We start from the raw sequence: 12,215 nt of genomic DNA on the forward strand, positions 1-12,215 counted from the left end.
AATCACGAGAAAGTAGGCAAAGGAGCATTTCTGTACAAAGCAGCGGAGGAGGCTGCTGAAACACTCGGACTTGACTTCAGTATTGGGGGTGAGCAAAATGCAGCAAATCTAATCTATCTCGAGTACTCACTCCTGAAAGCCCGGATTAAGAAAGCACAAGAGAAAAACTTTCATGAACAGCTCATAGATAAGAGGATGCACGGTATCTTCCACAGAAATGTGAAGGATCAGTCCATGTCTTGTGATCTAACGTTTGCTTTCCTTAAATCGCCCGGATTGAAGTCTGGTACAGAGGGTTTCATTTTTGCATGCCGTATATACTGGAACTTTATATTCTCGACAATTATTTCTGTTGCTCACTCGAGGCCTGACATGGTTCTTCTTGACTTCGAGAAGCGAACCATGTTCGTTATCGAATTTTCGGCACCAGCTGAAAAAAACATCATAACCAAGGAGAATGAAAAGAAAGAGAGGTATCGAGACCTTATAAGGGAGTTGCAACGATTGTACCCGGCATATTCTGTTAAATTGATCGTCCTTATCATCCGGCGCTCTTGGAGGTGCTAAGCTTTCCCTTGCTAATAGCCTAAAAAGCATCCCTGCGTATCAACAATATGCTAGAACACTTGCGGGAAAAATGCAGAAGGCGGTTGTCCTTGGGTCGCTCCGTGTTCTTAGGGTCCACGAGGCTTTTGCTGGATCGTCGTATTGATTCCTTTACAGACTGTAACCGCCTATCTCACGTTTGTGAGACGTGGTTATGGCTGAAATTTTACCGCGATTTCGCTGGAAGCGGGTGCAATTTTTGAGATTAGCACCCGCTCCGGGCGAAATCCTGCGGTTGTCCTTATGACAAATTTTTAATTATATATATATATATATATATATATAGATATAGATATAGATATAGATATATATAGGAATCTAAATTCTTTAGAAAGGATAAATGATGCGAGTTTACCGTTGTATCTTTATTGATTAATAATATACATGGATTTATAATTTTCCAACATTTATCTAAATATTAGACGTACATCTGAACAAAATTTCTTACTCACTCAATTTTTTATGAAAGTATTTTTTCAGTATTCAACGCAATGATTAATACTGAGCAATAGACATAATAATGTTGATGAATATTAAACATCTTATTTGAATTCACATAATAACGTAATTTATTTTAAAACATTATATAAATATTGAAAAATTTTAGTTTATCCTATTCCATAAAGGCACTAATCGGGTGAAGTCACCTACGGGGAAAGGGGGAAGGGGATTGCAAAATGTTATAGACATAGAGAGTTATGACTAATTAAATTAATTATATTACTATTATTTTATGCTAGCAATTATGATTCACGCGCTGTGCGCACGATAAGTTTCTTTATTAAAATCATTATTTTAACATTAATTTTTCGGCCTTTTAAAAAATAAAAATAAGTTTCTTGTCATTTCCTGGTCACCAACAATTTTTCGAAGTCATAAAAAATAAACGACTAATCAAAACATTAATAAATTTGATTAATTATTTAAAGATAATAATTTTATTTCAATAAATAATTTCAAATATTAAAATTCGTTCGGAATTTTGAGTGCGCCTCGGGCGAAAGTTTATTGGATCTTGCGCTTTGCTCTCTAACACTTTCAAGCCTTGCGCTTCGCGCAATGAAACTCATTATGTACACTTGGAATACTTGAATGAAACTTGACCAAACACATATATCCCAGTTTTTCTATGCATTTTCATAATCTGAACTTTCAGCGTAATTGAAAATAGTTCAAGAATTAAATGCGCAAAGCGCTATAGGCTTGCAGGTACACATTTTCATCGTGACACTCACACTCGATTTGTGACACAAAAATTTGTAATTTTAGTCATATACATTTTTAGAGCTATCTTACAATAAGAAACTAAAATCCGTTCTCCAGGCTTTCTTCCCTATCTCGCATTGGCATGCTAAAAAGAGGGATTTCATATTTTTACATTCTCATCATAATGAAAAGGTATGAGTTTTATTTGAAAACAAATTATCGCGGAATTCCTGAAATCTCCACATTTTGAGAAACCCTGAATGACAATATCAGGTTTTAACATATATTCTGTCTTTCTGTCGTTGTTTTCATGATCGTTGTCCTCTACACACCGGATTATATTTGAAAGACTAATCGGATTAGATTGCAATTTGGCATACAGTCTTTGAGGCCAAAAAAAATTTAGTGCATCAACTAGCATTTTTTTAACAACCGTTCTAGTTTTAAATACCTAAAAGGCGATGAAAAATATATGATTTAATTTTTCAGTCAAACTATGCAAGACACGAAAAAAGATGAATCAATACAAATTGTGCACGCATAAAATTTATACAAATTTGTATTAATCACTTTTTGATAGTAGGCAGGCTTATAGTTTTAATCGTAAGAAACAATATTAAAAATAAGAACTGTGAATAAAAATTGAAAAAAAAATAAGAAGAAATATAAAAGCATTAATTAAAAATAAAATTTTTATTTTATTTGCAGTATATTAATAAGCAGAATTGGACCAAAGTACAGAAATAAATATAAAATACATTCGATATGTAAAAAAGTTGGCATTTTGCACAGAATCGAGTGCTATGTACGAGATACGTAATGAGAATGTGCTCGTTCAAGCTGAAGAAGCGTTTAACGAAAGAGAATTCACTATCACCAAATTACATGTTTTCGATGTTTTGACATTTAATTTTAAAAGGTCTTTGTAAAAATGTGAAGAAAACACAAAATATGGGCACGTAGCGCGAGGTAAATACATAATCGAGTTCAGAGCGCGGGAACCAGCAGTCGCGTGCGATGAGAATGTGCCCGCGTAGCGGTTAGCTGCTTTTGTAGTATTTTTGATAGACAGGACAAAAATCTCCTCCAACTTTTTAAAGACCAGAATTCCTGTTTGGAACTTTTTCCATATCTCTCATCTTATAGCTCAATATTTGAATTTTGTATTTCTTCCATAGTTTAAAAAAAAATCAAAAATGACAAGTCCTATTAAACAACGATTCACACAAATTTCTAGAATTTTTTAAAAGATATATCTCTTGTTTAAAACTTTTCCCCCTATTTTGCGTTGATTAGCCCATAATTTGAATTTTTGATTTTTCATAGTAAGGTGGATGCACTAGTAATCGTCACTGTATTAGTTATCGTCAGATGACCCAGTATTTTCCGTATAACAAGACTCGCTCTTAGCGCATGTGATAAGAATGGTGATTTTAGGTAAGTTTAAATATCCTTCTATCAAATTCGTGTTTTTCTCGTTTTAACACTTTCACGTGCCTGCCGGTAACTGACGCATTTGCATAATTTGAATTTCAATCGTGAATAAAAATTTACTCCAATCGAATATCATGTTAAGTGATCAAAATTGAGATTTTCTATATCTGCTTTAATCGGTTAAGCCCTTTGTGCAAATAAGAATTGTCTTTTAAATACAATTACAAGAATTTTTACTTTCAAATTTGGCTTAAGGTGACGATTACTAGTGCATTTATCTTATTTTTGATAAAAAAATAACAAGTCTTTAAAAAACGTTGGAGGGGAAAATTGTGTGTCTTTTAAAAAAATCTAATGCGATTTTCTCATTTCTTTTCTCGCATTTATCATAATTTGACGTAAAATTGAAATATTTAATTTTGGAATAGTATTTTCAATAGATAAAACTATGTTAGTTGCTCAAGGAATGCTGATTAACAAACTCGTTCATTATTTTAGGACTCCAAAAAATTGTGCCAGAGTTCAACTTTATCTGTTTATTTTTTCAAGCGTTATCGTGTTTGCATTCTTATGGAGTTTCACGGGATTTTCAAATGATTTTATTGGGTTTAAACGAATTATAAATATACGAAGTTATATTATAATATTTCAAGGGGCTTCAGAAAGAATGCCATAAGACTCAAGGAGTTTTAGTAAGTTTACCAAGATTTAACGGAGTTTGAATTATTATTACATTTTAAGGAAATGTTAAAAGTTTGAAGTTGAACAACTTTAGTTTCAAGGCCCTCAAACTTAAAATATTTAGGAATTGCATATAGAAAACTATGATTCTTTAATTAAAATTGAAGAAATTTCAAAGATGATAGAAATTATTATCAAGATATATTATACCAAGTAGTATGAAATAAAATCAAAACTTATTGGATGGATTTTATTATTAAATTCGAGCTCAACTGAATCGTTAAACATTAAACAATTCATAACTTCGTCTGAAGTTGAATTATTCTCATATTATGATCGTAAAAATATGTGGTAAAAAATTAAGACTTTTCGAATGTTGCAGCTCAATTTATAAAACTCTTGATTTTGATCTAAAATGCAAAAGTAATAACTAGAAAATCAATCACAAAGAAAAAAATTAGTAGACAAAGTGAATGAATGAAGTGTTCAAGTATTTGGTTAAAAATTCAACTACTTTGTTGAAAATATAATTACTTTATTTATAATTCAAGTAATTTGTTTAAAAGTATTTTTTTCTCGAAAATTCAATGCTCTATGAACATTCGTTTAATTCGACAGAAAAGTAGTCCTTTTGGATTAAAAATTCTTTTTTTTTTTAATGAAATGTATCCTAAAAATTCTATTATGTCACGTGTGAAAATTTCCGTGCAGGTAATCTTCAGGCTCTGGTCGGGAGCTAGTGTGGCTGTGGTCGGATTATTCTTATATTTGAGTTTTCGGCGAGGTTTTATCAAATGAGGTAATATCCAAAAAGCGTATAGATTTTTTTTCCAAAACACTGAGAATACATTTAACAATAATTTTACACCGTTTTTTGGAGAAAAGATTTATTAATGTTAAATTCATCTCAAATATACCTAATAAATAATTATTAGGTTAATAGTTTGTACGAAAATCAACTTTTTATAAAAACAACGATCAAAATCTTCAAAAAGACGTAATATTATTTTTTGTAATATTTTTTAGAAAATTGTGAATTTCTAGGAACATTGATAAATACCTTTGTATGGAATTAAAAAAAAATGCATATTGAAAAAAATACATATAGATGTAGGTGAAAAGTCTGCCGAAAGTCATAAGACTCTAAATTTGTACAGATGCTTATTTTTAAATTGATCTGAAAGATTTGCCCTATGTAAATAAAGTCTAATCCTTCATGTAGTTGAAATTGGAAAGAGAAAAAGTTTTTGATTAATCAGTGAAGAGCAGTATCCTAGTAATAAACTATTAAAAACGGTACAGTTCAGATTTCGCCACCACCTTCATTTGAGTCTTGCAGTTCTGGACTGGTAGCTTTAAAGAAAATCCGTAAGGGCGCGACGTGCTGCCTCTCGCGTAACAGAAATGCCGCGCCGAGTGTTTAAGACAGCAGTCCACACGTAACGAAGCACAATTACCTGGAGCAGAGAATTTTGTGACCAACATGGCGGTTCCTTCAGCTCTTCCATTGCTGCGTTCCAGATGAAGTTTTTTTTTTAAATTAATATTCTACAAATTTTGGGGAATTTTAGTTATATAAATTTATACATCTTTAAGCGTAAGATATGTTCCCCATTAAATCTTGGGTAAATTTGAGCACTTTTAAATATTTCAAAAAAATTCATGGAGATTTCCGTAAATAATAAGTATTTTGACAAACTTTTAGGGGATGTTCCACAAATTTTGGGGAGTTTCTTTAATATTTCACGCGGATGTTTTGTCATACGACCCCTACTAGTACCCGATCAGGCCCCGACTAGGATAAGTCGGGTCACCTGACTAGCCCCCGACTAATCTACCGTGACGATACTAGTTGGGGGCTAGACAGAGGACCTGGATAGCCCCCAACTTTAAGTGGGATCGAATGGTCGGGAACCAGACTAGTTCCTCATTTGAATTTCTACACGGGTTATTCAAAGATTTCACTTTTGTTGTAGAAGTTTTTTCTTTTTTGTTTCAAATTATGAGCCGTTGCTTAAAAATTCAACTTTGAAATTTAAGATTAAACACTTTGGTTCAAAATTTAACTGATTTGCTGCAAACTTCAATATTTTTTCACAATTTTAACTGATGTGTGAAGAAGTAATCTTTTTTGAATTATTAAAAAAAACTGTATCTTTTTTGGACTAAAATATTGCGCCTTTTTTACTTCATCTCGCGACCAACTCAAAACTTGTTTTTTATTATTTTTCATTATTATTACACCATTAAGCCATTTCCCTTTCGGGGTAGGCGTGACTCACTCGGTAAGGGAAAGGAGTAGTGTGTGGAAGGGATAGAGATTTTTCAGATTGATCCAGAATTCTCGTGTTATTTATGTAAATAACACGTTCGTTCCGCAACGCTGCTCCGACCCAGGTTGCTGACCAATCTCTCTAGCAATCACCCCAAGCGAAGAACCTCACGAAGTCGTTATGTAAGGTTCCCCACCCGGGTCCATCAGTAGCCAAGGTCTTTGTTTCAGGCGCCATTCACTCTACTGACACTCTTTTTATTAACTATTTGCCGCTATACTTTCCTGTCCTGGCATACTTCTCTAGCTTCTTTTATGTCCATGCATTTTTTCATGCAGGCTCTCGTGTTTCTGTGACTTCTTATGTCTCTTCTAACTAGGGTCTCATTCACACATTCTAACCATTCTTTCCGCGGTCTACCTCTGGGCACGCTGCCATTTACTTTACCTTGATACACTTGTTTCGTTAGTTATTCATTTGGCATTCTTTCAACATGTCCGAACCATCTTAACCGATTTCTTTCCCATGTGTCTACTAGCGTATCTTCTGCACCACATTATTTTAGAATTACCTCGTTACTTACTTTGTCCATCAGGGTTTTCCAGCATATTATGCGCATGAATCTCATGTCAATTGCTTTAATTTTACTCTTATCTTTTTCTTGATAAGTCCATGTCTCGCTACCGTATAGTACAGTCAGTACAAATATAGAATTATGTATTGCCATTTTAGCTATATTTGATATATTTTTACTTCTGATAAGGGGACCTGCTCTACCAATAACCTTCTTACCTTCATTTATTCGTCTATCTAATTCCTCATCTATCTTCCCGTCCCCAGTAAATAAGCTACCAAGGTATACGAACTTATCAACTTGTTCAATTCTCTCATCATTTAATAAAATATTGCAAAGTGTTTTCTCACTCTTTCCTTCGAACACCATAGTCTTTGTTTTATTTGCGTTAATTTTGAGGCCTATGCCCTTCATGCTTGCTTCTAGTTTATTCAACATTCTTTGTAGGTCTTCGATAGACTCTGCCATAACAACCTTATCATCTGCGAACGCTAACCCACGTACCCTTACTGTTTCGAGATCCACACCCTCTTCGTCGAAGAGAGCCATTCTTAAACACTTTTCCATAAATAATATAAATAACCATGAAGACATAACGCATCCTTGTCTAACTCCTTGAATAATATCAAAACAGTCACTCAGTTTCCCATTCACTCTTACACTCGCTTTGCAACCTGTATTTATTGTTTTTATAGCTTGTAGGATCCATCCAGTGACTCCATACTGTTTCAGGACTTCCCAAAGTTTACTTCTATCTACCTTGTCAAAAGCTTTTTCTAGGTCAATAAATGCACAGAAGACTTTTTTTCCTACTCTCAAACTTTTTTCTGTTATTTGCCTTAAGCTAAATATTTGATCCGTACATGACCTTCCTGGCATAAACCCACTTTGGACTTCCCAAATCTTTGCTTCTGTTATTTTCATTACCATACGAATAAGTATTTTTGAATATATTTTACTTACGGTGCTTAATAAGCTAATCCCTCTGTAATTATTACACTCGCTTTTATCTCTCTTTCTCTTGTATATTGGTACGACAATCGCTTCTTTCCAATCGTCTGGGACGTCTCCCATCTCGAAACATAAATTTATCAATTCGCACCGTCTATGTGGTATGCACACGCTACCGTGTTTAAGCAGTTCAGCGTTAATACTGTCTACCCCGACAGCCTTACCGTTTTTAAAGTTCTTAATTATATCCCTAACCTCAGTGACACAGACTTTTTCAATTGAGTTTTCCATCGCATCGTGTTCAACATCGCAGTTGCGGTGTCCTATAGCTTCATCTCCGAATTGTCTCCTATAATATTCTCTGAAAGCCTCTAGTATTCCGCCTGCATCATATATCATTTCCCCCCTACTATTTCTCATGTTGACAATGTTCTAATAATTATTCTAGCAAAAGTTAAAACTGTTCTTTTGCAAAAAGGTAATAATGTTTTGCTGAGGCGTTTCATAATTCGTGCACAAGCAACTTGGATCGTTTCGAAGGTCAAAAGAACTTTGATTAAGCGAAAACAATCAACGAGAAAGTGTCTTGGGAGGATTCACAGAAGTGTTCTAAAAAGTTTTAGCTCTATTGATTCATGAATATTGTGACATTTTTGACAGTTTTGATAATACGTATTCAGATATAACTAAAGAAAAGAAAATACCGTGTAATACTGCTCGAGGAAGGTGTTGGTTCGAAGTTCGTTTGAAGAAGGTGTACTAATGACGCAGGGCTTCGAAGTTTTCTAATATAAAATTTCCTTATTTTATTTCAGCTTTTAATTCATTATATTTATCATAATTATATAATACTAAGATAATGCATGAATCTTTACATTTATTTTGAAATCACTATATTATGAACTAATTATAATATACCATGCAGTGTGGTGAGTATTGAATAAAATAATGTTTTGCAACAGATAATTGAATATTAAATTATTTATAATAAACCTGTCTATATCAGTGAAAAGATGACGCCCAGGATAATTATAGTTTTCGTACATTAATAAATGCATTGACATAATTTATTAAACAACAATAATATAAATTTATTCAAAGAATCTGAATGATGCACATATTGTGTATTATGCCTAAAACTGTATAGTATATTTGTAGAATCTTTGAATATTTTTTTTCAAAGAAACTTATATCTATTTTTTGAATGAATATGATAATCACAAAAGTCACTATATCAAACGTAAGTAATAAGTCACTGTATGACTTTATTATAAAAAAATGACAAAAAATGGAAGTCCATACAAATTATGAGTTTACACGAAATAAAAGTAAATTCTAACAATTCACATATATATTTCAAATATGAGTAGACCGGAGAATATTTTTCTATTGTCCTTGACATGAAAAAAATTATCTAGAAGAAGTACCCGCTTAAAAAAACTGTATCAAAAGAAAATGCAATTGGATACAATTTACCATTGATATGATCAAGCTAGGTTATTCCTCTAGAGTATCACTCATTTTATAAGGAAATTATGGAGTAATTTATTTCTTATGTTTAAAATAATTACTATTTTAGATGACTATGTTCAATGAAAAAATACACATAATTTTGTTTGAAAAAAATATATTCATAGATTCTAAAAATATACTATATAGTATTAGGCATAATACACAATAAATCTATCTTCAGATGCTTTGAATAAATTTATATTATTGTTCTTTAATAAATTATGTTGATGCACTTATTAATGTACAAGAACTATAATTATCCTAGACGTCCTCTTTTCGCTGATATAGGGAGGTTTATTATAAATAATATAATATTTAATTATCTGCTGCAAAACATTATTTTATTTAATGCTCACCACACTGCATGGTATATTATAATTAATTCATAATATAGTGATTTTAAAATTAATGTAAAGATTGATGTCGTATTATCTTAGCTTTATATAATTATGCTAAATAGTATATGAATTAAAAGCTGAAATAAAAGAAGGAAAATTTATATTAGAAAACTTCGAACACCTTCTTTGAACAGACTGCGAACCATCACCTTTTGCAAGCAGATTCTGAACGAACGCCTTATTCTATAGTCAGTCGTCGATATGCAATTTCTCAGGTATGTACAAAAAAAGTGGTTAGCTGGAGGACACGCAGGATTCAAGAAAGAAAAAGTCTACGTATTATTTATTTATTATTTATAAAACATGCTTTTACGCATTTATTGTATTTAAATTGAGCAATCTCTAAAGAACTGAAAGGCAGAGTTCACTTTAACTCTGGAACAACAATGGATCGCCGGGCGGAGAGTAGCCTACGCGGGAGACAATCGATCACGCTGGAAAATTAAAACATTAACAGTTTGTAAACTACTATTTCAAGTGAGCTAAAACTCTCCAGAAAACTTCTTCGAATCTTACTCACCAACTTTCTCACAGATAGTTTACGCTTGCTCAACATTCGCTTGACTTACGAAATTATCAAAGTTGTTTATGCACGAATTGTGCGACGCCTGGAAAAAAACTATTCTTTTTTTCAAACAAACATTTTAAACTGTAGCTCATTTCAATGCATACTTCTAATGAATTTTACTTGAAAATATTAAAAAGTTCCTACTTCGTCGCGAGATGAAGTCAAAAGACAAAATATTTTAATCAGATAAGAAACAGTTTTTTGTGATTTATTCAAAAACTAAAGAAGCTCTATTTTCTGTTGAGAGAAAAAGCTGCATAATTAAATTTCCAATTTTAACAGATGATTATATGTTTAAACTTTGAAACTTAATTCTCAAGTGCTGAGGGGCCTCCCCACCCCAGCAAAATAATTTTATATCTCTTTTTTGCATCTGACGTGTGAATATATGCTTTTTCAATGAAAATTCATCTTTCATGATAGAAAAGTTATGTTTTTTTCAAGTAAATAAATCAATTTAAATTGTTTATACTTTTAATCTGAAATTGTTTTACTCCGCTCATAAAGTATTTCATTTTTAATGTCTGTCAATGTTAATTGTCAGGAGCAATGAAAAATTGGTGAGGGAAAAGTCGAAAATTTTGAAAATGAAGTTTTTTTGCCCACCCTGTTATTGTATAATGTTCTAAAATGTGTGTTCAGCGACAGAGCATAGATTGAATATATATGGCCTATAATGATTCGCAACTGAGCATAATGAAACAGCATACTGGTCAATTAATTTTCAGGAGCACTACTTTGATAAACTAACAAGGCGAGCTTTAATTGAATTTCTATTATGGACCATTTGAAAGAAGCTGAAGTCGTCCGACAATAAATGCACAAGAAAATCTGATGAACCTTACAAGGACATCACTAATTTGAATGAGCTCTTATCGAAGAAGAAACTGGATCCAATAGTCAGTGACATTATTATACTTATTATTATTTTTAAATAAATGTGCAATGATCAATGCCGTATTTCTCTTTCTTCATATACCTTGAATGAAGTTAAAAAACTATTCAGAGAGCAACATAAAGGATATTGAACAATACTTTCTGGATACATTACCAAAACGTAGACTGGATTCTTGAAGAAGCGTCAGCATTTCAGACACGTTCGAAGAATAGCTGAGATTATTAGATCATCATGGTCAGATGGCAGTATAAGTGTGTTTCCTTTCTCTGAGGATTTAGAAACGATGTACTCATCCTCATATTATTTAATTTAGCTTATAATTTATTGCAGATTGATAACGAATTTGAGTTTTAGTTCAAAGAGGAAGGTGATTTTCAGCAACCTTACTACATTACCTTAATAATTACTTGTAATTTTGATACACAATTTGCTGATCCAAATTCAAATATTAAGTTTCAATTTTTGTCAACACTGCACTCAAACTTTTTTCAAAATTGTGAACAATTTATTTTTTCATTTCAAATTCACTAATTGCAATACACTGATTTCATCTATAAGTAATCGCTCATTAAACCCGTGCGTCTTGGCTGCTTGAATCAGCGAATTACTGTTTCGCTGATTAAAACAGTGAATATTTATTGATGCGCAATATTATACTTATGGCTTACTAGATCAGTGCATATGCGTTGCTATTCAGCAACTTTTAATTGATTTAGATTGAGAAAGTAGTGAACATCCTTAAGGAATATACTTCCTCAGTATTCTTAAATAAGCTTCTCGAGATATTCTCACATGTATGTCCTATAGGACATATAAAAAATGAGTTGTATAAGATAAGTGAAATTATTAGAAACAATCTTCAAAGTTTACGTCAGCGAAGAATTCCAGGAGTCTAATTTAATTGTACAGGTACATACACTTCTGCAAATATAGAATTCCAGTTATCCGTATTTGTCGATAGAATCGCGTGGCAGTGGAAAAAATGAAAAGGTGCAATTACACAGCAAAAAGACGGATAGTGAGGTAAGGATCGTTAACCTTTGCACCGAAATAGAGTTGTTTGGAGTGGTTTTGTGAACGCCGATTTGATCATCAGGCATCCACAAAGTTGATT

At 32.4% G+C, this 12,215-nt stretch overlaps 1 protein-coding gene across 1 annotated transcript in view; it reads right to left on the reverse strand.

Annotated features, from left to right (window-relative positions):
- LOC117178616 (glycine-rich protein 5-like) overlaps window positions 1-12,215 on the reverse strand; it is a 106,717-nt gene that overhangs the window by 94,130 nt on the left and 372 nt on the right. The window lies entirely within an intron of this gene.

This window comes from Belonocnema kinseyi, chromosome 8 (assembly GCF_010883055.1).
Source record: "Belonocnema kinseyi isolate 2016_QV_RU_SX_M_011 chromosome 8, B_treatae_v1, whole genome shotgun sequence".
NCBI classification, from domain to species: Eukaryota; Metazoa; Arthropoda; class Insecta; order Hymenoptera; family Cynipidae; genus Belonocnema; species Belonocnema kinseyi.